At 41.4% G+C, this 25,800-nt stretch overlaps 1 pseudogene; it reads left to right on the plus strand.

Moving 5' to 3' along the window:
- The first annotated feature begins 482 nt into the window (after window positions 1-482).
- Window positions 483-25,800, plus strand: part of LOC126077540 (alcohol dehydrogenase 1-like) — a 48,680-nt pseudogene continuing 23,362 nt past the window's right edge.

Here is a 25,800-nt window from a genome sequence, read left to right on the forward strand (position 1 = left end):
ATCCATCTTGTTGATGGTCTTCATCTTTTTCACTAATCCTCTACTTTACAAAATATGATGTCCTTCTCCAGGGACTGATCCCTCCTGATAACCTGTCCAAAGTATGTGAGACGAAGACTCACCATTCTTGCTTCTGGCTGTTCTTTTTCCAAGACAGATTTGTTTGTTCTTCTGGAAGTCCACGGTATTTTCAATATTCTTCACCAATACTATAATTTGAAGGCATCAATTCTTGTTAGGTCTTCCTTATTCATTGCCCAGCTTTCACATGCATATATGGCGACTGAAAACATCATGGTTTGGGTCATGTGCACCTTAGTCCTTAAAGTAATATCTTTGCTTTTCAACACTTTGAAGAGATCTTTTGCAGCATATTTACCTAATGCAATGCATCTTTTCATTTCTTGACTGCTGCTTCCATGGATGTTGACTGTGGATATATTTAGGCACTTGCTATAAGTTATAAATTAACATGAAGCCACATGGCAACAGCATTTATTTCTTTTGTTATCTTCCAGATTATTAAATGCAAAGCAGTTGTGGTATGGGAACCAAAGACCCGTTTCCACTGAGGAAGTGGGAGTTGCCCCTCCTAAGAATCATGAGATTCGAGTACAGGTACAGTGCATACTACAGATCTGAGGAGAGCAGTCTAACGAATGTACCCTGTCACTGTGTAAACCAGTGAAAAAGGTCTCTTAAAACTTTCCAGTCAAAAAATGCTTGTAGCCCCATGACTAAACTCAATTAATGTTTTACTAAGTGTTTAACTACTTGACAAAATTTCAGCAGTACTTTTGGAACCAAATATCTTTGACGCCCCCCCAAAAAGATGCTATGTTTTATTACTTGATTATGTTTTTCTTTGGATGACTATTAAATACTTAGATAGTTTAGTCATTTTTTGCCTCCCTAATCTAAAGTCCGGAGCCCTGGTGGCACAGTGGTTAAGAGCTCTACTGGTAACTAACTAAAAGCTTGGCAGTTCAAATCTACCAGCTGCCCCTTGGAAAACTGTATGAGGCAGTTATACTGTGTCATATAGGGTCACTATCAGTCAGAATCAACTTGATGGCAATGGGTGTTAATTTAAAGTCCAGAAATACCTCAAAATCAAGCCTAGCCCATTTATATATATATTATATATATATATATATATATATATATATATATATATATATATATATATATATATATATATATATATATATAAATCTTGCAGGTTTAGATATGTGTGCGGGGGTAGATTTTTCTGCCTCATGTTACCTTATATTCAATAAGATCATAGGAACTATGTCTTCATTCAACATAAAAACATAACAAAAATGCTTTGAATACCAAAAGACACCACCAACCTATTCTCAGAGTTATTATTTCCCCCCCAATAGCACTGACAGAGGACACTGATCCACTTGGTTCTCTCACTGCTTCTTCAGTCTATTTGCAAAGCAGTCAGCCTGGTTGAAGAGTTTGTGTCCTTAGACAAGCCAAGCTAAGTGGCTGGCCCAGTTAGGTCCATGGTCATGGACTATGAGTAGCATTCTCCAGCCAATGGAGCATGACGCACTGTGCTAAGCAAAGGGCGCAGTGGGCAAATCTCACCTTCATTACTAACTGCATAGTAAGGACCAGGATGACTCCAGTTCCCACCTGGAGATGGATCCAGCCTTCACCTTCCCACTTCTTCTTCCTTGTCATTAGCCACACCCACAGCACTCTCTCTCTTATTCCATCCACCTAGGGCTGTCAACAGGCACTGACCTCAAGCTGATGGATCCATATGTTACCAGTCCTCCAGGTCTCACTGGGCGTGACACTGAGACACGAGTTGGGTGAAAGAGAAAGAAGAAAACTTAATTTTGTTGGCCAACCAAGCTAAAGGGCACACTGGAACCTGTGTAGCCAAGATGGCTCTTTGGGGAGGAAACAGCATAGGGCTGGGCTCTTCTTCAGGGCATGTTCAGAGGCATGGTCCATCAAGATTGGTGGGCAGCTCCTGTCATTGGGTCCGCACAGTGGCACTGGGGCTGTGACGGAGGGTAAATGGCAGCTTAGGTCCTCCCATTCGCACAGCAGCTGCCCGCTTCACTCACCCCTTTTATTTTCAGGATTTGGATCCCACACGAAGTCCAAATCCTGGGCTAGACAGGGACGTGGGCTGGAGGTCATTCTTCTGTAACTACTTCATGCTGGCCAGGGACGCTGGTGTAGAACTGGACTCTGGCTGTAACTGGTTTGAGGGAGATAGGGTGATATCCCTGTTGTAACATCATCTGCAGTTAGAACTTCTGGAGCCTGGAAGACACAAACTTTACGAAAAGGTAAAGTAGACAAGGCCTGAATACAAGCAGCAGGACAACCGTGATAAGGGGTCCTAGAAGGGGAAGAAACCATGTTAAACTCGGGATTGCAGCCTTTACTGCATTCCACATAGCCTGTGAAGTTGGGCCTTGGTTGAACTTGTATAGTCATTTAGCTTTTTTGTAGATCTTTTCATGTTTATTTCCACCTCTCCTGAGGTGTTTACGTAAGTGCAACAAGAGGTGCTGGCTACTGCACAAATGCCTCCTTGTTCAGCTAGCAAGTAGTCCAGAGTGATATGATGGCCTAAAACCACGCTTGCCAGGGAGTCGAGGCTCTTTTGTTGAGCAGTGGACTGTGCAATATTTTCTACAGACAAAGTCAGATTAGGAAGGGTAGCTTCATGATAGGGTAATCCTCCCCAAGGGGTCAGGAGCCCTATTAGTGCACCTGCCCCAGCCAGAATTAAACCTAGGGCTCTCTTTGGTCTGTAACTTGAGGTTCGGTTGGAGGCCTTGTATATTCTGACACTGGTGCCTGAAGGGGACAAAAATCCTAGGGAGCATTAACTGGTGGTAGTGACAGGGTTGATGCAAGGAATTGCCCATCCATAGCTTGGACGGTGATAAGCTGGTTCTGCAGTTATTTGGTTATGAGTCAGATCTGCATGTCCAGACATATACAGTAGGGGCACATAAAGATTCAGTGATGGTGAAGTTATTGAGGGTGGTGGTAGCTTGCTTTTACCAAGTGATGCTCTGTAAGTTCGGTGCTAGAGGACCATAAAGTTCAAATCGGTATACTCGGCATGCAGTGCTTTGGTATTCTCTCTTATGGCATTGAAATTATGATTCAGAGGTGATGGAATGTGCCTGGGAATGTAGGCCCTATGTGGTAGGGCAAGCAATAGTTAGAGAGCAAATAAAAAGTTCTTGGGAAATTCCTGGATATCTTCCGTCTGTAGATGCCCCTGTGCAGCAGATCTGGTTGGTCAGATTAGTTTGGATACAAGTTGTCTCATTCCAATTGTCTGAGGTTTTAGCATTGGAGTCAGTGAGACTCCAGATAGTCTGTTGGACAAAGTCCTTATTGTAATTAGAGGAATTAAACTCTTGGTCAATGAGTTGTGACAGACAGAGTAGGTTCAGTTCTCAACCCAGGAAATGTTAATCCTATTATGGGAGCAAACGAAAGATAGGTCCAGAGGGAGACCCATTGTGTGGGGAATCTGGTGGTGTTTTTAGTAGGTGGGGGTATTTGGCTGTAATTGATGAAGGGGACTGCTTCTACATTGTCTTTAGTTCTGGCGAGGTGGGGGGCGGTGAAGCAGATCCAGCAATCTTCTAAGGGAGAGTATTCGAGATAACTTATGAGATAGTTATCTTGCCATTCTGAGGTTCCTGCCTTTCCCTCAGAGAGACATAGGCGATAAATGAACAGGATGTAAGGCTGCATGTGTGCACGAGCACACACAGCCCAAAGCATGAACAGAGTTATGAACAGAGCTAGTTGACAGTCAGCCATTGAGCTCAGCAGGAAAGAAGCACCAGATGATACAAAATCAGAAAATAACTACCAATAAAGCTAACACAACACACAGCTATCGGGGGATCACCATCAACTGGCACAATTGTCTATGTTGCCTGTTTCCTTTCAAACAACCACTTTAAACCCTCTCAAGGCCGAGTCTTCCAATTGTCACTCTCTGACCAATTCTTACTATTTTGCAGGGTTTGTTGGTTGATTTAGGGAGTGGGAGCCGGTTTAATGTGAAAGTGGTGGACCCACACTCCTCTTCTCATGATCTTGACTGCAGTGGGAGCTGACATCAATACCTCAAAAGGTCCCTTCCATTTTTCTGCCAGGTCTGCAGTGTTCCAGGTCTTGACATACATCCAACTATACTTAACATATATCCAGCTAACATGGAGAAGAACTTCAGGTTGTGGAAGAATCTGCCATAATGCACACCTTAAATTTGGTTCAAGATGCAACTCTAATCCTGAACAGAGCCAAGGGAAGGGCCTTAACACAAGCAAATTTGGTCTCCTGGCAAAGTTAGGCCAAATGGATTTTAATAGCCCAGTTCATGTTTCTACTTTTCCACTGGACTGGGGTCTCTATGCACTGTGAAGATGCCACTTAATTCCCAGCTGTCAGGCTACAAATTGTGTGACCTGAGCAGTAAAGTGTATTCCGTTGTCACTCCCGATGGTTTGGGGAAGGTCAAACCTGGGGATAATGCCTTCCAGCAGTCTTTTGGCAACTTCTGTGGCCTTTTCAGTCCTGCAGGGGAATGCTTCAACCCAGTTGGAAAGCTGTCCATAAACACTAGCAGATACCTGTAATTATCTGGAGCCTGGGGCATCTCGGTGAAGTCTATCTGCCAATCTTCTCCCAGAACATATCCTTGGTACTAAGTCCCTTCTAGTGCAGCCGAGAAGGTCTTGGGGTTGTTTTTTTGACAGGTGACACATTGTCTAGTAATGTCTCTAATAATGGCCTGCAAATTCTGGCTGACCAAGTGTCTCTTTACTTAATCATACATCACTTGCACTGGTAGTGGGTGGTCTCCTATAAGTGCCTTAGGATGCCAGGGATCCTGTGCTGTGGGATGAATAGCCTCCCATCCCTTGTGCAAAAAAACTTATCTTGTTCTGGAGCTACCACTGATCAGCCATATAAAAGCCTTTTTCACTGTAACCAGGGTCTTCCATGGCTTGTGGCAAGCTAGGGTGTGGAAAGAGGGCAGCAACAACCACTAAGGTCATTGTTCTTCCCACCCACTTGGCCTCTAAGTTAGCCCTTTGATTACCATGGCCATAGCGGGGAATAACACCGCCTTCAAGGAGTTATAAAATCTGTTGGCCACGTTTGATTTCTTTACCGGCCTAATTCAAAAGTGCCCTCTGCTTCCACAAAGCCCCATGCGCATGTAAATATGTACAAGTCTGCGTAAATGGTCACTTGCATGGACTTGGCCAGCTGCAAACCTGATCATCACAACCAGCTCGGCTTTTGGGGCCAAGGTTCCACTGGGGAGAGCGTTTGCTTTGAGGACCTTGGTGTGGCTGACAATGGCGTAGCCTGCCCTCCATTGGCCACCTTCTATGAAACCACTCTACTGGAGTTTGATCTTGTAGGTCCGGGAAGCTAGCATAGACCAGGCGCACTGTCTGGACACAGTCATGGTGGATGGGGTCTCCTAGGGGCAGAGTGGGGAGAAGGGGTTGCCGGATTTAGCGTGACAGCAGATTGGACCAACACATTGGGATTATCAACCAGAGAGGCCTGGTATTGAGTTATCCGACTCTACGATAGCCAAAGGCTCCCCCTCTGTTCCAGTATACTGAGTACAGAATGAGGGGCGTGAATTCGAATAGTTTGGCCCAAGGTTAGCTTTTCAGCTGCCTTCAGAATCTGTACAGTGGCTGCTACTGCTTTTAGGCACAGTGGCCACCCACAGTCCTGGAGAAGTAAGCTACTGGTTGCCTCCAGGAGCCTAGGACCCCTGCAGCTATGCCCTGATGCTTGTGCACAAAAAGATCAAAAGGTTTATGCAAGGCCGGGAGTCCTTTTTGATCCGTTCAAATGCTGTTTATTCCTGTTTGGTCCAAAGAAACACGTTTGTCTCTTTTCCTTCTAGGAGAGCATAGAGGGGCTTCATAAGTAGCCCAAAATTAGGGATCCATATCCTGCAGAAGCCTGTCATCCCCAGAAACCCTCAGAGCTGTTTCCGGTTCCTGGAGGTGCTAGTCTGGGGGTGCTCTATTAATCCTTTCGAGGGAAGTCAAAGGATCCTCATGTTTATGCTGTTTAATCTTGACACCTTATTCTTTCCTGTCTGGATGGAGTTCCCACTTTCCCTCACTGAAGATAAACCCCAAATAAGTGACCTTCTGCTGGACCATTTAGGCCTTTTCTTTTGACACCCTATACCTAGCCAATGCCAAAAAGTTTAACACAGTCACAGTGTTCTCTGCATAGCTGAACTCGTCAGAGCTGGCAATCAATAAATTGTCCACATACTGCAACAGGGTGCCATCAACCAGTGTCAGCCTTTGCAGCTCTTGGGCCAGGGTGGTTCCAAACAGAGTAGACTGTTTTTAAAGCCCTGAGGCAGAACCTGCCAGCAATATTGTTGTTTTTGTCTAGTATATGGGTCTTCCCATTCAAAGGCAAAAATCTCTTGGCTACTGGAACCCAAGGGCACATAGAAGGAAGCATCCTTTAAATCTAAGACCAAGAAATATTTCCAAGCCGGTAACAGTGTTGAGAGCAAGGTATAAGGATTAGCCACGGTAGGGTGTACTGTTACTGTTACCCGGTTGATGGCACACAGATCTTGGACAAATCAATAGCAGCCATCTTTCTTCTTCACAGGCAGGATGGGAGTGTTAAAGACAGATGTGCAGGGCCTTAGCAGTCCAAGTGTATTAAAGGCCATACTGCCAACCAAGCCTCTTGTTCTACTGGATAGCCTAGGTGGTGTTATTCCTGGCAGTAGCTCAACCTTTACTGGGACACTGTGTGCCCTGCCTGCTCTTTGGGTGGCTCACCCTACTGGGTTAATCTTTTCCACCATGGCTTGGCAAGGAAAATGGATTTTTTCTTGTCCCTGATTTTATTGAGCAGAACACAACAGTAAGTGTGCTTTCTACCTCTGTTCTACTGAAACTGGAACATGCATCTGTCCCTGGCTGAAGTGTATTTCAGCCTTCAATTTATTTAATAAATCTAGGCCCAACCATGGGACAGGGCAATCGAGCATATACAGGAAAGAGTGAGTCAGAGTTCTCACTTTGCCAGGGAGGGAGCAGGTAAGGGGGTGAAGAAATGGACAGGTGTCCTTCCTATCAGCCACCCCAATTACTGGAATCTTATGTCTGGATAGAGGTTTGACTGGCTTGATGAGTGTGTTGCTCCAGTATCAACTAAAAATTGAGTAGGTTTTCCCTCCGCATTCGTTATAACCAGAGGTTTGGGTGAGGTCCTGCCCCTGGTCAGCCCTAGTCAGAGTCTTCTTCCAGAGTGAGGGCTGGCATTTGAGTTATTCATTGCCTGCTCTTTTTCTTAGAATACTCTCTTCTCCAGTGGCCCTCTTCCTTACAATATGCACACTGGTTCCTTCCCATTGGGGGCTGGGGTCAGGCCCCACTAGGATGGCCCGTGGATCTTCTCCTTTTGAGGGGCCTAGCCTGTAATGCTGCTGCTAATAGGGCAACCTGGCACTTTCTATCTTTGTCTTCCCTGTTGTTATAGGACTTGAATAGCATCTTGACCAGGTATCCAATACTCATAGTTACTGCCCCATCTATCTTATGAAGTTTTTTCCCAATGTCCAGGGCACACTGTCATATAAAAAATACTACTGACCATCCAAGCATTTGCTGGGTCATCCAGATCCTTATCAGTGTATTGTCTAAAGGCTGTATAGATCCTTTCGAGGAAAGTTGAAGGATCCTCAACTTTATGCTGTTTAATCTTGACACCTTATTCCAATTTAAGAGTTTAGGTACTTCATTTTTAAGACTCACTGAGGGGCAGTCCCAATAATGGGTGAGCATACCCGTATACTCTGCTGTGTGATTGTGATCCCAGCAGGGGTCCTGAAGGGGGAAGGTGTCATCAACTGCAGCTTTGGTCAACTGAGCATTATGTCGTCTCTGGGCTTCCTCTAGGGCCCTTCTAGGACCATCTGCCTCTCCTCTGGGGAGAGGAGGGTGCTTAAAAGAGATTGACAGTCTGTCCACGTGGGATCAAGAGAGTTAAAGATGGTCATAAACACTTTATACGTTTTTATTGTGTCCTCACAATATCCCAGGGTGTAATTCTTCCAGTTAACCAGGCCTGCTGCACTAAAGGAAACCTGAGCCCAAAGCAGGCCCCTGTCTGCTACTGGAGTTTGATGGAGGGGATACTGGCCAGAGGCTGGCCCTCCCTGTTGGCTCTGTCCTGGCTTGGTGGCACCCTGGGCCATATTTGGCCTTTGATAGGGTGTCCCCATCCTTGTATGTGGCGGTGAAAGGGGAAGATCTCCAGGACATTTGGATGGCCCTGTTTTCCTGTTCAGTTCTCTACCCTCTCCCCCAGCCTCTGGGAAAAGATGGTTGCTGGAAAGGAGAGCAGGAGCATAGTCCCCACCCCTTCCCAGGAGCCGCCTTCCCCTCCCTGGCTGCCCCTCCTCCGCCCAGCACAGATCTGGAAGGAGAACTGTGCACACTGCTGGAGGCTGCCAGAGCAGCGGGGGCAGGAGTGGGATAAGGGGGTTAAGGTGGAGAAGGCTGTGGTGGTCCCAGGGGGTCAAAGAGTCTTCCAAAACCGGCACTGGCGGGGTCCTGGTGGATTTTTTCTTTTCCTTTTGTACACAGATTATACAAGCCTTCTGAGTTTCCTTATCATTATACAATGGCATGAAGGCTTACACATAATGCTTTTCATTCCACTTACCATTTCTTGTGCGATATAAATCTAGCTGAAGGATGGTGTTGTGGTTTAGTGATCCATTCACAGACCACTTTTCTGGGTCCCCTAGACAATACTGGGGCCAACCAGTATTACATAAAAATATTAATTTCTTCTTTTTCATAGGATCATAGCTGAATTTATCCCAATTCTTTAAAATACACCCTACGGATAAATCCTCAGGAATGCTTTTAATAGCACCCATGTTCTTACTCCTATACACCTGCATGAAGACAGACAGACAGACAGCCAAAAGCACTGGCTCCAGATACACTCAGACAGAAGGACATCCCCTCAACCTAGAGGGGCACCCACCAGATGGCAGGGGTCTAATCCTACCTACCACAGACCACCTTATGGGCCTGCCCAGATTCGAATCCACCAGAAATAGTACTTACCTGATTATTGCAGATTTCTTCCCTCGCCTTCCAGAGTCACCGTTGGGTTCGGAGCACACGCGCCCAGAGTCCGAAGAAGGGCCTAGATGGAACAAGTGGTTTTGCTGTTGGCTGCTGAAGTCCTCGCAGGGTCAGGACTGGCACGCCCCAAACACCGAGTGGAGCTCCTGACTGGCTTATCAAAATATGTTGCCGGTCCTCCAGGTCTTGCTCCGCGTGACACTGAGATACACTGAAATACGAATCCAGTGAAAACCAAAGAGGAAAACTTTATTTAGTTGGCCAAGCAAAGGAGCATCGTAAAGATGGCTTTTCAATCAGCAGGCACAGGAGTTTATATGGGGAGGAAACGAAGCAGGGACGGCTTCTTCTTCAGGGTGTGTTCGGGGCGTGTTCTATCAGGATTGGTGGACAGCTCGGGTGATGATGCCAACGTCATTGGTTCAGCGCAATCGCACTGGGCTGAGATGGAAGGGAAATGGCAGTTTAGCTCCTCCCATCCACCATCCATAGATGCGTGCCTCACATACAACTCTCTGCACTTCAGACCAGCTGGCCCCTAATTTAAGGTTTTCCTCTAGCCCCTTCAGGATACCAGCCACAAGTTCAGATGACCCTTCTCCACCTGCTGGCTCCCACTGGCCTTGTGGGTTCAATAATTCCCTGGTATGACTCATAGAATTCACAAAAAGTATCTATACTTTCAGCTATACATTTATTAAAACCAGAAAGAACGCAAGCGAAGAGACACATAGGGCAAGGCCTAAGAGGGGTCCCAGGGCAGAGCTTCTATGTCCCCAGGGACTCTCCCAAGAGTAGGAAGCCCAAGAAATTTCCATGTTCAAAGCCCTTTATTTTTTTGGGGGGGGGGCAGTCACGATTGGGGCCTCATTATGTAGTCATGATTAACTGAATCATTAAATATGCATGACTGTTAAATCATGTCCCTCCCCCTTCCTTCCTGAGGTTATCTGACCAGGTATGGTCTTTGTGGCTTGGCCAACCCTCACTCATTAGCCCAAGCCCTCGTGTATGGTTTAGATAACAACGGTACCTTGATTACCCAAGAAATGCCAAAGACCATCTCTCAGGAACCAAAGACAAAGACCAAATAAAGTTCTTTGTCTGATGCTCATTATCCCACATCAATAGAGATTGTTTTTAAGTGTGATTTCTAATGCTGCATATAGCCCATCATATGGACTAATTCATTTAGCCAATACCATCTGTTAAAACAAAAAATCACATTAAGCCAATAATAAAAACTGAAGTTTATTTAATACACAATTTGCAAATCGGGGTAACACCTCAACTAGACTTAAAAACGTTCTGAAGATGAGAGAACCTCTAAAGACCTTTATACCCCATCTTATCGGCATTGCTGTGAAAAAAGGTCTGGAAGAGAACTGATAAACAATTTGCGGTCAGGGAGGATTTTATATAGCATTGTCTTGAAGAACAATTAAAATGATTACTGATTTACCCTAAAACAGCTCTGGTCTGACCTATGGAGTCTTATTTCCTGAAACTGACTGAATTCTCCAGAAGCGCACATTGCCCATGGCAAAACAGTCTTACTAGTTTATATAGACCATTGAAGATGATTTTTAGAAACCAGGTTCTTCCAGGCTCAAGGTTCTAAAGGACATCTGATGGGCAATGGCCTTGGTAGGTTACCTCAACTCCCTGTACCCCAGAAATCTGAATTCCAGGAGAATTAAAACTTTTTGTCACCTCCTATAAAATTATTTGGATAAGTAATAGGAAAACCAACTCTAGGATGCAGTAGGGGGTAGCCTTTGCTCTGCAGCCACTAAGCAAGTACAGATCAAGAAAAGACTGATTTGGGACAGAAAAGTGTGTATTGCTGAGGATATACTGAAGACTTTCATTTTGATGCCTGTAAGTCAAAGCTACTTTCATTCAACTCTTCGACACTAGCAATAACTACAAATCGATGCCATTTTACTGTTTCCAAATAACTTTTGTATGGAATAAAATACTATCACTGGATTGTTTTTCCCTTATCCATTTTATTTACTTGATTTTTAAAAGTACTGTTCAGCTAAGTAGGGCTGGAATTAATAGCCTCACTTTGTACAGAAGGTAAATAACACCTAGTCTTGACTACCTTCATAGATCTAGAACCAACTTTAAGATGAATAATGATATATTCATAATCACAGTGTAATTATGCAGCACAATTCAGTTTCCCAAGTATTAAAAAGCTTGTCTTTAGTGAGGTTGCTGAACGTAAGCTTCAATTTCCATTGATTTAATTTGTTGGGATTTGTTTGTGGAAAGTTAGGAGTGAGGAGTCATGATTCACTCCTACCTTTAGGACTTTCTTTCTCCTTTCTCATACAGATGGAAGATGTCCCAAGAAAACTGTACCTTTGTAGCACACTACCATCACCTAATGAAAACTTCATTTCCATAAGGAAACACTAAAAACTTTCCACGTGCAAAGGCATCCTGAGAATTCAAGCAAAGAGTTATTGTTAGTTGCCACCCAGTCAATTCCAACTACTATTCATGTGTAGTGGAATGGAAAAGGCATTTAATTTAGAATCAGGACTGAGGCTGAGTTAAGGCTTTGCCAGTGAGTAGGTGAGTGAAACTGTGCAGTTATTTCTAGAAGTAGCTGTTTCCTAATCTTTTTTAACAGGACTAAAATAACAATACCAATTTTAGGGGATTAAAGGGGGAAGACAACAAACAACAACAACAACAAAAAAGCACTTTGAGTAAGTTGATTCTTACTCATGATGGCTCCATGTGTTATAGAGTAGAACTGCCCCATCAGCTTTTCTTGGCTCTAATCTTTATGGAAGCAGATCACCAGGCCTTTCTTCTGTGGTGCTAAGGGTGAGTTTGAACTGCTAACCTTCTGGTTAGCAGTTGAAGATAAACTGCTTTTGCCATCCAGGGACCGGGGAACCTTAATGGGGAAAATAGTAAGATTAGATAGATGAATGGGTGGATGGATTGGATGGATGGATGGATGGATGGATGGATGGATGGATGGATGGATGGATGGATGGATGGATGGATGGATGGATGGATGGATGGATGGATGGATGGATGGATGGATGGATGGATGGATGGATGGATGGATGGATGGATGGATGGATGGATGGATGGATGGATGGATGGATGGATGGATGGATGATTGATAGATAGTATCTTGTAGAGGGTCTGTCTTATGATAATCACCTCCTACATGTTATTCTTTCCCCATGTCTTTAACAACATTAACCAAGAGGCAATCAATTAAGAGCCCCCTACATTAAAACTTCCACCGCCAGTCTATCATTCGTCATATTGTTGTAGCCTTGCATATTGCTATGATTCTGGAAGCTATACTACCAGTATTTCAAATACCAGCAAGGCCACCCAAGGTGAACAGGTTTCAGCGATGCTTCCAGACTAAGACAGACTAAGAAAAAAGGCTAGGGATCTACTATAAAAAATTAGCCAATGAAACCCTATGGATCACAATAGACTATGATCCAATATAGTGCTGGAAGATGTGCTCCTTAGGGTAGGAAGCACTTGAAACTCACAGTGGCTGCCACAATGGATTTGCACATGCCAGTGATCATGAAAATAACTCAGGACCCCAAGTTTCATTCTTTACAAGCCAGAGTTGATTCAATGGCAACTAACAACAGCAACATTAAAGCTTAAGAGATGTTTGGTATAAGACTTCACTCAAATTGTTTTTGGGATTTTGACATCCTGAGCTTTCTAAAAGCTGGGTTATACTCTTCTCGTAAGTGGAGATGTGAACAGTTTAGAGAGTAATCACTTAGCCTATACCCCCGTCTCCCTTGGTGAATGACTCTGTTAAACTAGTTCTTTCTCAGCCATGCACATCACCATTGTGGTTGAACTTGCCCACTTTTTGCCTCATGAAAGGAAACCTTACCTCCGAGAGTGACAGCTTATACATCTTAAATGCTAATGATTCAGATTCTCTTGAGTTCCAAAGTGAAGCGGCCCCAAACCCCTCTTTCTCCACCTATGCTTGAGGCTGGATGGGAGAATGTCCAACAAAAATCAAACAGGTTGAAATTGTCTGAGGTAAGATTCTGTCACCCACTCTCTGCTTTAAATGGTTCCTCTCTGCCTGACTTTAACAATTTCCAGATCATAGTCTTGTACTTACATTCTTGTTTCATCTTTTCAAATACAACTTGGCTGGATGATCTGCCAGGCTTTTGTTGTTGGTTTTCCCTAGATTCAGTGTCAGACTGGGCAAGCCTGCTCTGCCCCTAATCTAAGCTCTAGGAAGTTGCAACCTAGTCTAGGTCCAGAACTCTGAATTTCCACTGGAAATTCAGATGGAGTTTTTCCTCTAGAAAATAATTTAGACCAAATTTCTTAGAAGATAGACCAGGAATATGTTTTTAGCAAGTTATTATACTAGGTTTTGGCTCTAGTACAGCCTTATACTCAGTTATCCTAGCACAGAGACTAAATGCATGTATGCAAATGAAGCTCATTGTGCCTCTCTTGACTTCCCACAAATTCAAAGGTGGGCTACATACTCTAATACCATTTAGACTAATAAACTACCTCTTTCTCAAAAGAGTTTGCCATCAACAAAATCCAAAACATTGAGATAACACAAAACAACTTCTTGGATCATAATGCCATAAAAATAGAAATCAATAACATGAAGAGCAAGGAAAAAGAATGAAATACATGAAGACTGAATAAAACCTTCCTTAAAAAAACCAAAGACGGAATAAAAAAATTCCTAGAATCAAGCAAGAATGAAAACACATCTTACCAAAATCTTCGGGACACAGCAAAGGCAGTGCTCAGAAGTCAATTTATAGCAATAGATGCACCCATTAAAAAAGAAGAAAGGGACAAAATCAAAACGTTAGCTGTACAATTCAAACGAAGAGAAACAGAAAAGCACAAGAAGCCCACAGCCACAAGAAGAAATGAAATAATAAAGGTCAGAGTAGAAAAAAAATGAAATAGAGAATAGAAAAATAATAGAATCAACAAAATCAAAAGTTGGCTCTTTGAAAGATTCTACAAAACAATGGCCAAATTGACAAAAGAAAAACAGAAGAGGACACAAATAACCCAAGTAAGAAATGAAAAGGCGGGGGAGGGCATTGCAACAGACCCAAATGATATAAAAAGGATCATAACAGAGTACCATGAAAAACTATACCCCAACAAATTTGAAAACCTAGAGGAAATGGACAAATTTCTAGAAACACACTACCTACCCAATTTAAAACAAACTGAAGTTGAAAATCTGAACAGAATCATAACAAGGGGAGAGATTTAAAAGGTTTAAAAAAAAAAAAAAAAGTCAACGAAAAAAAGCCATGGCCCAGATGGTTTCAATGGAGAATTCTACAGAACATTCAGAGAAGACTTTGCACCAGTACTACTCAGTTTCAGAATATTGAAAAGGAAAAGATACTTTCGAATTCATGCTATGAAACCAGCATAATAACCCTGATACCAAAACCAGGCAAAGACACCACAAAAAAGAAAATTATAGACCAATATCCTTTATGATATGGATGCAAAAATTTTCTCAACAAAATTCTAGACAAGAGAATTCAGTATCATATAAAGAAAAAAAAAATACACCTGAACCAAATGGGATTCATACTAGGTATGCAAGGATGATTCAACATTAGAAAATCAATCAACAAAATCCACCACATAAATAACACAAAAAGAACACATGATCATCTCAATCAATGCAGAAAAGGCATTTGATAAGGTCCAATACCAATTCCTGATAAAAAACTCTCAATAAAATAAGTATTGAAGGGAAATTCCTCAACATCACAGAGGGCATCTATACAAAACCAACAGCCAACATCATTCTAATGAAGAGAGGCTGAAAACATTCTCTCTGAGAACAGGAACATGACAAGGATGCTCTTTATCACCACTCCTATTTAACATTGTGCTGGAAGACTTAGCTAGAGCAATCAGGCAAGAAAAAGAAATAAAGGGTACCCATGTTGGTAAGAAAGAAGTAAAAGTGTCCCTATTTGCAGATGGTATGATAGTATATGTACAGAAGCTTAAAGATTCCACAAGAAAACTACTGAAACTAATAGAAAGATTCAGCAGAGTAGCAAGATACACGAAAATATACAAAAATCAGTTGGATTTCTATACATCAACAAAAAGAACTAAGAAAAGGAAATCAGGTAAGCAGTACCATTTGTAATAGCCCTCCTCCCCAAAAATAAAATAATTAGGGATAAATCTAACCAGGGTTGTAAAAGACCTACACAAAGAAAACTACAAAGCGCTACTGCGAGCAACCAAAAGAGACCTACATAAATGGAAAAATATACCATGTTCATGGATAGGTAGACTCAACATTGTGAAAATGTCAATTCTGCCCAAAGCAATCTACAAATACAATGCAATCCCAATCCAAATACCAACAGTGTTCTTTAGCGAGATGGAAAAACTGATCATTAACTCTATATGGTAAGGAAGAGGAACCAGATAATTAAAGCACTATTGAAGAAGAATAAAGTAGGAGACCTCACATTGCCTGACCTCAGAACCTACTATATACCTAGAGTAGTCAAAACAGCCTGGTACTGGTACAATGACAAACACATTGACCAATGGAACAGAATCGAGGACACAAATGTAAATTCTTCTACCTACAGTCACGTGATCTTTGACAAAGGCCCAAAGTCAATTAAATGGGGAAAAAGTCTTTTTAACAACAAAAAAAAATTTAACAAAAGGTGCTGGCAAAACTGAATGTCCATCTGTAAAAACATGAAACAGGACCCATACCTCACACAATACACAAAAACTAATTCAAGATGGATCAAAGACGTAAATATAAAACCCAAAACTATAAAGACCATAGAAGAAAAAATAGGATCAATGCTAGAGACCCTAATATACAGCATAAATAGAATACGAACCATAACTAACAACACACAAACACCAGAAGATAAGCTAGATAACTGGGGTCTTCTAAAAATTAAACACTTATACTCATCAAAGACTTCACCAAAAGAGTAAAAAGAGAACCCACAGATTGGGGAAAAAAAATTTTGGCTATGGCAAATCTGACAAAAGTCTAATCTCTACAATCTATAGGAAAACCCAATGCCTCTACAACAAAAAGACAAATAATGCAATTAAAAAATGGGCAAAGCATATGAACAGACATTACCAAAGAAGACGTTCAGGCAGCTAAGAGACACATGAGGAAATGCTTGAGATCACTAGCCATTAGAGAAATGCAAATCAAAACTACAATGAGATACCATCTCACCCCGACATTACTGGCACAAATTAAAAAAAAAAAAAAAAGAAAATAACAAATATTAGAGAGGCTTCAGGGAGATTAGAACTCTTATGCACTGTTGGTAGGAATACAAAATGGTACAACCATTTCGGAAAATGATATGGCACTTACTTAAAAAGCTAGAAATAGAAATACCATATGATCCAGCTATCCTGCTTCCAGGAATACATCCTAGAGAAATAAAAGCCATCACCCAAACAGATACATGCACCCACATGTTCATTGCAGCATTACTATCACAATATCAAAGGATGGAAACAACCTAAGTGCCCATTAACAGACGAATGGATAAATATACTATGGTACATACACACATTAGAATAGTACACAATGATAAAGAACAATGATGAATCTGTGAAACATCTTACACATCATTGAAGCCGGAGGGCATTTTGGTGAGTGACATAAATCAATCACAAAAGGACAAATACTGTATAAGACCATTATTATAAAAATTCATGAAAAGGTTTACACACAGAAAGAAACAACCTTTGACGGTTACGAGGAAGGGGAGGGCTGGGGAGGAAAAACACTAAGTAGAAAACAGATAACTGGTAACTTTGGTGAAGGGTAAGGCAGTACACGATGCTGGGGAAGTCAGCACAACTTGACCAAGGGAAGGTCATGGAAATTTCATCGACACATCCAAACACCCTGAGGGACTGAATTACTGCACCAAGGCTGGAGACCATGGTCTTGGAGGACATCTAGCTCAACTGACATAACATAGTTTATAAAGAATATGTTCTACATTCTACTTTGGTGGGTAGCGGTCTGAGGCCTTAAAAGCTTATGAGCAGCCGTCTAAGATACTCCACTGGTCCAGCCCCATCTGGAGCAATGTTGTTGTTGTTGTTAAGTGCCATCGAGTCGGTTCCTACTCATAGCGACCCTATGCACAACAGAATGAAACCCTGCCCGGTCCTGAGCAATCCTCACAATCGTCGTTATGCTTGAGCTCATTGTTGCAGTCGCTGTGTCAATCCACCTTGTTGAGGGTCTTCCTCTTTTCCACTGACCCTGTACTCTGCCAAGCATGATGTCCTTCTCCAGGGACTGATCCCCCCTGACAACATGTTCAAAGTATGTAAGACGCAGTCTCACCATCCTTGCTTCTAAGGAGCATTCTGGTCGTACTTCTTCGAAGACAGATTTTTTTGTTCTTTTGCCAGTCCATGGTATATTCAATATTCTTCGCCGACACCACAATTCAAAGGCATCAACTCTTCTTTGGTCTTCCTTATTCATTGTCCAGCTTTCACATACATATGATGTGATTGAAAATACCATGGCTTGGGTCAGGAGCACCTTAGTCTTCAAGGTGACATCTTTGCTCTTCAACACTTTACAGAGGTCCTTTGCAGCAGATTTACCCAATGCAATGCATCTTTTGATTTCTTGACTGCTGCTGGAGCAATGAGAATGAAGAAAACTGAAGTCATAAGAGGAAGATTAGTCCAAAGGATTAATGGACCACAACTTTCACAGCCACCATCAGACTGAGTCCAGCACAACTAGATGGTGCCCGACTATGACTACCGACTGCTCTGACAGGGATCACAATAGACTGTCCTGGAGAAAAATGTAGAACAAAATTCTAACTCAAAAAAAAAAAAGACCAAACTTACTGGTCTGACAGAGACTGGAGAAAGCCCAAGGGTATGGTCCCAGGACACACTTTTAATTCAGTACTGAAGTCATTTCTGAAATTTACCCTTCAGCCAAAGATTAGACAGGCCCATAACACAAAGCAAGACTAAGTGGGCACACCAGCCCAGGGGCAAGAATGAGGAAGGGACAGGAAAACTGGTAACGGGAACCCAAGGTCAAGAAGGAGAGAGTGTTGATAGGCTGTGGGGTTGGCAACCAATGTCATAAAACAATATGTGTATTGTTTAATGAGAAACTAATTTGCTCTGTAAACCTTCATCTAAAGCACAATTGAAAAACAAAAGTGTTTGGCATCTAGCAAGGGCCATGTACTTGGATATACATGGGAGTATATCCAAGGAGTATGGGAAGAAGACAGTTGACTTAAGTTTCCACTGAAACAAAAGGTTATGTGTTGACGGGCCAGTTGGGTCTTCTTTCCTAATAACTTGGAGCCCTTGTGGTACAGTGTTTAAGAGCTTGGCTTCTAACCAAAAGATTGGCAATTTTAATCCACCAACCACTCCTTGGAAACTCTATGGGGCAGTTTTACTCTGTTCTGTAGGGTCACTATGAGTTGGAATCGACTTGATGACAATGGGCTTGGGCTTGGGTTAGTCTAATAACTTAAGCTGATCTTGAGAGTCCAGTATGAGACAGAAGACACTATAACATACCAGATGGAAGAAACAGGCTTATTTTCACTTAATAGCCTGCACATTGTTGGCAACTCCCCCTGAGGTGAGTCCTAGGTGTCCTGAATCCTAAACCAGTGATTTTTCCTACTACCCCACACAGCTATTTTTCTAGCACAGCATACTATAACTCTTTATTCTTGGTGGATATGATAACATATATGAGATATTAAAAGAGCACTGGTGGTATAGTGATTAAGTGCTTGATTGCTAACTGAAAGGTCAGTGGTTCAAACCCACTCCATGGGAGAAAGATGTAGCAATGCGCTTCCATAAAGATTTACAGCCTTGGAAACTCTGTGGGGCAGTTCTGTTCTGTCCCATAAGGTCTCTATTAGTCAAATTTGACTCAATGGCAATGGGTTTATGAGACCCTAGTAATATCTATGGCTATAGAAAAGCATATCAAAAAACAAAAGGAAACAACCAAACCCACTGCCATAGAGTTGATTCCAATCTGTAGCGACCCTACAAGACAGAGTAGAACTGTCCCATAGGGTTTCTGAGGAGTGGCTGGTGGATTCAAACTGCTGAAACTTTTGGTTAGCAGCTGATCTCTTAACCACTGTCCCACCAGGGCTCCATAGAGTAGCATAAAGGCCATACGGTACTTTAACCTGTAAGCTTGAATGCACTACTACCGGAGTATCACTAACTGTTTACCAGAGTTGTATCATAGTTAAGAATGTGAGCTCTGGATTTAAACAGACTTGGGTTTGAATTCTGACTCAGGCCCATATTAGCAAAGTGCTCTTGATCAAAGTAATACCTATTTTCATGGTAATTGTGAGGATTAAATGAGAAAATATATGTAAAATGCTTAGGACAGGGTTTTACATATGTTTTCAAATAAATGATAGCCACTAATATTATTATTATTATTACCACCAGTGATTCTCAACCAGACAAATCAGCTCTTCTGGGGAAACATCAAAATCACAGGGAAGGGTTTTTCAAAGTACACATTTCCCTAATTTTTTGTCTCTCCATTTCTCTATCCATTACTGTGATAATGAGAAACTAATACCAATGGAAAATTGTCCTACACTGAGGGATATTGGGGAGCAGAAAAAGTTGATGATCACTAAAGACAAAATGTGGAAGGTCAAAAACTATTATGATCTGGTAGCAAGAATTTCTATTTCTCCCATGGAATACTGTATTTAATATTGTAATTGTATATTATTTAGCCAAAGGGGCCATACTGTTATAAGATCGCCTGTGTTCATAGTGACTTTTTTAGAATATGTCAAAAATTATATTAAAACCAATTCTATTGCTAAAAATAAATTCTGTGGTTGAACAGTAACAATAGAGTAGTATTGCTTGTCAAGATTGTAGAAAAATCTGAGTACATGTAAGTAGCCTTGGTAGTACAGTGGTTAAGCACTTCGCTGTTAACCTAGAGGTTTTCAGTTCAAACCCATCAGCTGCTCGTTGGGAGAAAGATGTGGCAGTCTACTTCTATAAAGATTTACAGAGTACATATAGAAAAGATTTTTAATAGCATGTACATTTTGATAGAGCTGGAGAAATAAGTGCAGAGCCAGTAGAATGATCTTAAGGAACCAAGGACTGCATGCTTTTGTACTTCAGGATAAGTGAGTAAAGTTAATTAACATTTTTTAAAATTTTGACTTAAGTGGATGATGTATTCAGATAATTGTCATATTACTATAACGGATTAAGACCAGAAAAAAAAAAAAAAAAAAAAACTGACCATATACTTGAAACATTGTGAGAGAAATATTGCCTACTTCATAAGATAAAGATGAATTTTGTATTATCTCCTCACAGATTTTGGCCACTACCTTTTGTGGCACAGATGATCATCTGATTAATGGAAAAGTAAAGATTAAATATCCAGCCATTCTAGGACATGAAGCAGCTGGAACTGTGGAGAGTATTGGAAAAGAAATAACCAATGTGCAAACAGGTACAAGAACAAAAAAGTAGAAACTTGTCAAATAGTGTTGTGGTTTTTGAAATTACTTTTGACATGCTACAGAAAGAAAAGAGGGAGGAATTCAATAAGGATATTAATCTTATAATGGATTCAACTAATATTTATTTAGTGCCAACTATATGCTAACAAAAAGGAGCCTGGGTAGTACCGTGGTTAAGTTCGAATCCACCAGTGACTTTGAGGGAGAAAAGACCTGGTGATCTGTTCTCATAAAGATTACAGCCTAGGAAACCCTATGGAGCAGATCTGGTCTGGCTTATAGAGTCATTATGAGTAGGAACTGGCTCAACAGCACACAACAACAGTACTATTTTACTACATTTTTGATCACTTATAATATCCTATTCATTTATTTATTTATCCCACCAATATATAAGACATACCTACTACATGACAAGCACCGTACTAGTGCTGGCAAAATTTTACTGAAGATCATTCGAAAGCGGTTGCAGTAGTATATCAACAGGGAACTGCCAGAAGTTCAAGTCAGATTCAGAAGAGGACATGAAACTAGGGATATCATTGCTGATGTCAGACGGATCTTGGCTGAAAGCAGAGAGTACCAGAAAGATGTTTACCTGTGTTTTGCTGACTATCCAAAGGCATATGACTTTGAGGATCATAACAAATTATGAATAACACTGTGAAGAATGGGAATTCTGGAACACTTAATTGTGCTTATGAGCAACCTGTACATAGACAAAGAGGCAGTCATTAGAACAGAACAAGGCGATACTGTGTGGTTTAAAGTCAGGAAAGGTGTGCGTCAGGGTTGTATTGTTTCACCATACTTATTCAATCTATATGCTGAACAAATAATCTGAGAAGCTGGACTATATGAAGAAGAATGTGGATCAGAATTGGAGAAAGACTCATTAGCAACCTGCAATATGCAGATGACACAACCTCGCTTGCTGAAAGGAAGAGGACTCGAAGCACTTATTTATGAAGATCAAAGACTACAGCCTTCAGTATGGATTACACATCAACGTAAAGAAAACTATAACCATAAAATTCTTAGAAGAAAATGCAGGGGCAATGCTGTCAGGCCCACCTTTCAACAATGGATTATCTAATATAATAACAAAAGCACAAACAGTAAAAGACAAAAAAAAGTGGGACCTCATAAAAATTTTAAAAATTGTTCACCAAAAGACTTTACCAAAAAAGTGAAAAGACAAACTACTGACTGGGACAATACCTTCGGAAAGCATACATCCAATAAATCTTATTGTTAGGTTCCGTCCAGTCAGTTCCGACTCACAGTGACCCTGTGCACAACAGAATGAAACACTGCCCAGTCCTGCACCATCCTCACAGTTTTTGCGATGCTTGAGCCCATCCTTGCTGCCGCTGTGTCAATCCATCTTGTTGAGAGTCTTCCTTTTTTTCACTGATCCTCTACTTTACCAAGCATGATGTCCTTTTCTACAGACTGATCCCTCCTGATAGCAAGTCCAAAGTATGTGAAACATAGTCTTGCTCCCGTTGCTTCTAAGGAGCATTCTGGTTGTACTTCTTCCAAGACAGATTTGTTTGTTCTTTTGGCAGTCCGTGGTATATTCAATATTCTACGCCAAGGCCACAATTCGAAGGTGTCAATTCTTCTTCCCTCTTCCTTATTCATTGTACAGCTTTCACATTTATATAAGGCAATTGAAAACACCATGGTTTGGGTCAGGCGCACCTTAGTCCTCAAGGTGCTTTTCAACACTTTAAAGAAGTTTTTTTGCAGCAGATTTTCTCAATGCAGTGCGTCTTTTGATTTCTTGACTGCTGCTTCCATGGGTGTTGATTGTGGATCCAAGTAAAATGAAATCCTTGACAATGTCAATCTTTTCTCCACTTATCATGATGTTGCTTATTGGTCCAGTTGTGAGGATTTTTATTTTCTTTATGATGAGGTGTAATACATACTGAAGGCTGTGGTCTTTGATTTTTATCAGTAAGTGCTTCAAGTTCTCTTCATTTTCAGCAAGGAAGGTTGTGTCATCTGTATAACACAAGTTGTTAATGAGTCTTCTCCAATCCTTTTGTTCCATTCTTCTTCATATAGGCCAGCTTCTCAGATTATTTGTTCAGCATACAGATTGAACAGGTATGATGAAAGGATACAACCCTGACACATACTTTTCCTGACTTTAAACCATGCAGTATCCTCTTGTTCTGTTTGAATGGCTGCCTCTTGATCCATGTACAGATTCCTCATGAGCAAATTAAGTGTTCTGGAATTCCCATTCTCTGCAATTTTATCCATAATTTATTATGATCCACACAGTTGAATGCCTTTGCATAGTCAATAAAACACAGATAAACATCTTTCTGGTATTCTCTACTCTCAGCCAGGATCCATCTGACATCAGCAATGATATCCCTGGTTCCATATCCTCTTCGGAATCTGGCTTGAATTTCCGGCAATTCCCTGTCGATGTATTGCTTCAACCCCTTTTGAATGATCTTCAGCAAAAAGGCATGTGATATTAATGATATTGTTTGATAATTTCCACATTGTGTTTGATCACCTTTCTTGGGAATAGGCATGAATATGGATCTCTTCCAGTTGGTTGGCCAGAAAGCTGTCTTCCATATTTCTTGGCATAGACAAGTGAGCACTGCATCCACTTGTTGAAACATCTCAATTGGTGTTTCGTCAATTCCCAGAGCCTTGTTTTTTGTGAATTCCTTCAGTGCAGCTTGGACTTTTTCCTTCAGTACCGTTTGTTCCTGATTACATATCACCTCCCAACATGGTTGAATATCGACCAATTCTTTTTGGTATAGTAACTCTGTATTCTTTCCATTTTGTTTTGATACTTCCTTTGTCATTCAATATTTTCCCTGTAGAATCCTTTAGTATTGCAACTTAAGGCTTGACTTTTTTCTTCAGTTCTTTCAGCTTGAGAAATGCTGAGTGTGTCCTTCCCTTTTGGCTTTCTATCTCCAGGTAAGAATCTAGTAACCAAAACATGTATATGAAACTTCAGCAATTTAACAACAAAAAGGCAAATAAAATGGGCAAAGGACTTAAATAAACATTTCATCAAAGAGGATATTTAAATGACCAAAAAGCACAAGAAAAAGTGCTCAACATCATTAGCCATCAAAGAGATGCAAATCAAAACCACAATGAGATACGATTTCACTCCCACTAGAATGGCTAAAATTAAAAAAAAGAAAAAGAAAATAAATATTAGCAAGGATGTGGAAAAATTGGAACACTTAAATATTACTGGTGGGAGTGCAAAATGATGCAGCCATTGTGAAAAACAGTGTGTCGGTTCTTCAAAAAACTACAAATAGAACTACCATGTGACCCAGCAATTCCACTCCTAATTATATACCCAAAAGACTTGAAAGCAGAAACTCAGAGACATGTACACCAATGTTCCTTGTAGCACTATTCACAATAGCCAAAAGGTGGAAAGAAATGGATAATCAAATGCCTATCAACAGACGAATGGATAATCAAAATGTGGTACGTACACATATACAATGGAACACTACTCTTTCAGAGGAGAAATTAAGTTTTGCTACATGCTACAATATAGATGGAGCTGGAAGACATTTTGCTGAGTGAAATAAGTCAATCACAAAAAAGACAAATACTGTCTGGCATCACTTCCATAAAAAGAGAAGAAAAGGCAAATGTATAGAAACCAAAGTTTAGTAGTGGGTACCAGGGGTGTTAGGGAGGGAAAAATGGGGAGCTATAAAAAATTTTTTTTTTTTTTATTGCTTATGGAGGACTGAGTTCTGATTTAAAGTGATGGGAAAATCACATTGCTTAAGGGTAGGGTTGCTCAACTGATTATTTTAAGTGCTCTCAATAAGTTGTACACCTATAAAAAGTTGCCTTCACAAAACTTGTGTGATAGACATGTTTACAACGACACACACACACAAAAAGATTAGCTGCTGGCTGCTGAGGCTGCTTATGTACAACCAAATACCTCGTAGGATTTGGTTCCTTGGCTTAGAAGCTTAGGGCCATGGTTTCATGTGACATCCTAGTTAATTGGACTAATATTATGTTTAGTCTTTCTGTTCTACCTCTTAGTTCATTGAGTAGTTCCTGGGGGTCTAAACAGCTTGCAAGCAGCCATCCAAGCCACCACAACTGATCTCTATTTGCCTGGAGCAACAGAAAAAGAAGAAGACTCAGAAATAGGAGGCGGAAATGGAATGTGTGGCTTATTGCCTCCACAAACAACTTCCTTCTTTGCCATGAGACCAGAAGAACTGGATGGTACCTGGCTACCATTACTGAACACTTTTTTTTTTTTGTTAACTTTTATTGAGCTTCAAGTGAACGTCTACAAATCAAGTCACACTGTCACATATAAGTTTATATACATCTTACTTCGTACTGCTACCTGCTCTCCCCCTAATGAGTCAGCCCTTCCAGGCTCTCCTTTCGTGACAATTTTGCCAGCTTCCATCTCTCTCTATCCTCCCATTCCCCCTCCAGACAGGAGATGCCAACACAGTCTCAAGTGTCCACCTGATATAATTAGCTCACTCTTCATCAGCATCTCTCTCCTACCCACCGTCCAGTCCCTTTCACGTCTGATGAGTTGTCTTCAGGGATGGTTCTTGTCCTGTGCCAACAGAAGGTTTGGGGACCATGACCGCCGGGATTCCTCTAGTCTCAGTCAGACCATTAAGTATGGTCTTTTTATGAGAATTTGGGGTCTGCATCCCACTGATCTCCTGCTCCCTCAGGGGTCCTCTGTTGTGCTCCCTGTCAGGGCAGTCATCGATTGTGGCCGGGCACCAACTAGTTCTTCTGGTCTCAGGATGATGTAGGTCTCCGGTTCATGTGGCCCTTTCTGTCTCTTGGGCTCTTAGTTGTCGTGTGACCTTGGTGTTCTTCATTCTCCTTTGCTCCAGGTGGGTTGAGACCAGTTGATGCATCTTAGATGGCCGCTTGATAGCATTTAAGACCCCAGACGCCACATTTCAAAGTGGGATGCAGAATGTTTTCATAAT

This window comes from Elephas maximus, chromosome 5, assembly GCF_024166365.1.
Source record: "Elephas maximus indicus isolate mEleMax1 chromosome 5, mEleMax1 primary haplotype, whole genome shotgun sequence".
NCBI classification, from domain to species: Eukaryota; Metazoa; Chordata; class Mammalia; order Proboscidea; family Elephantidae; genus Elephas; species Elephas maximus.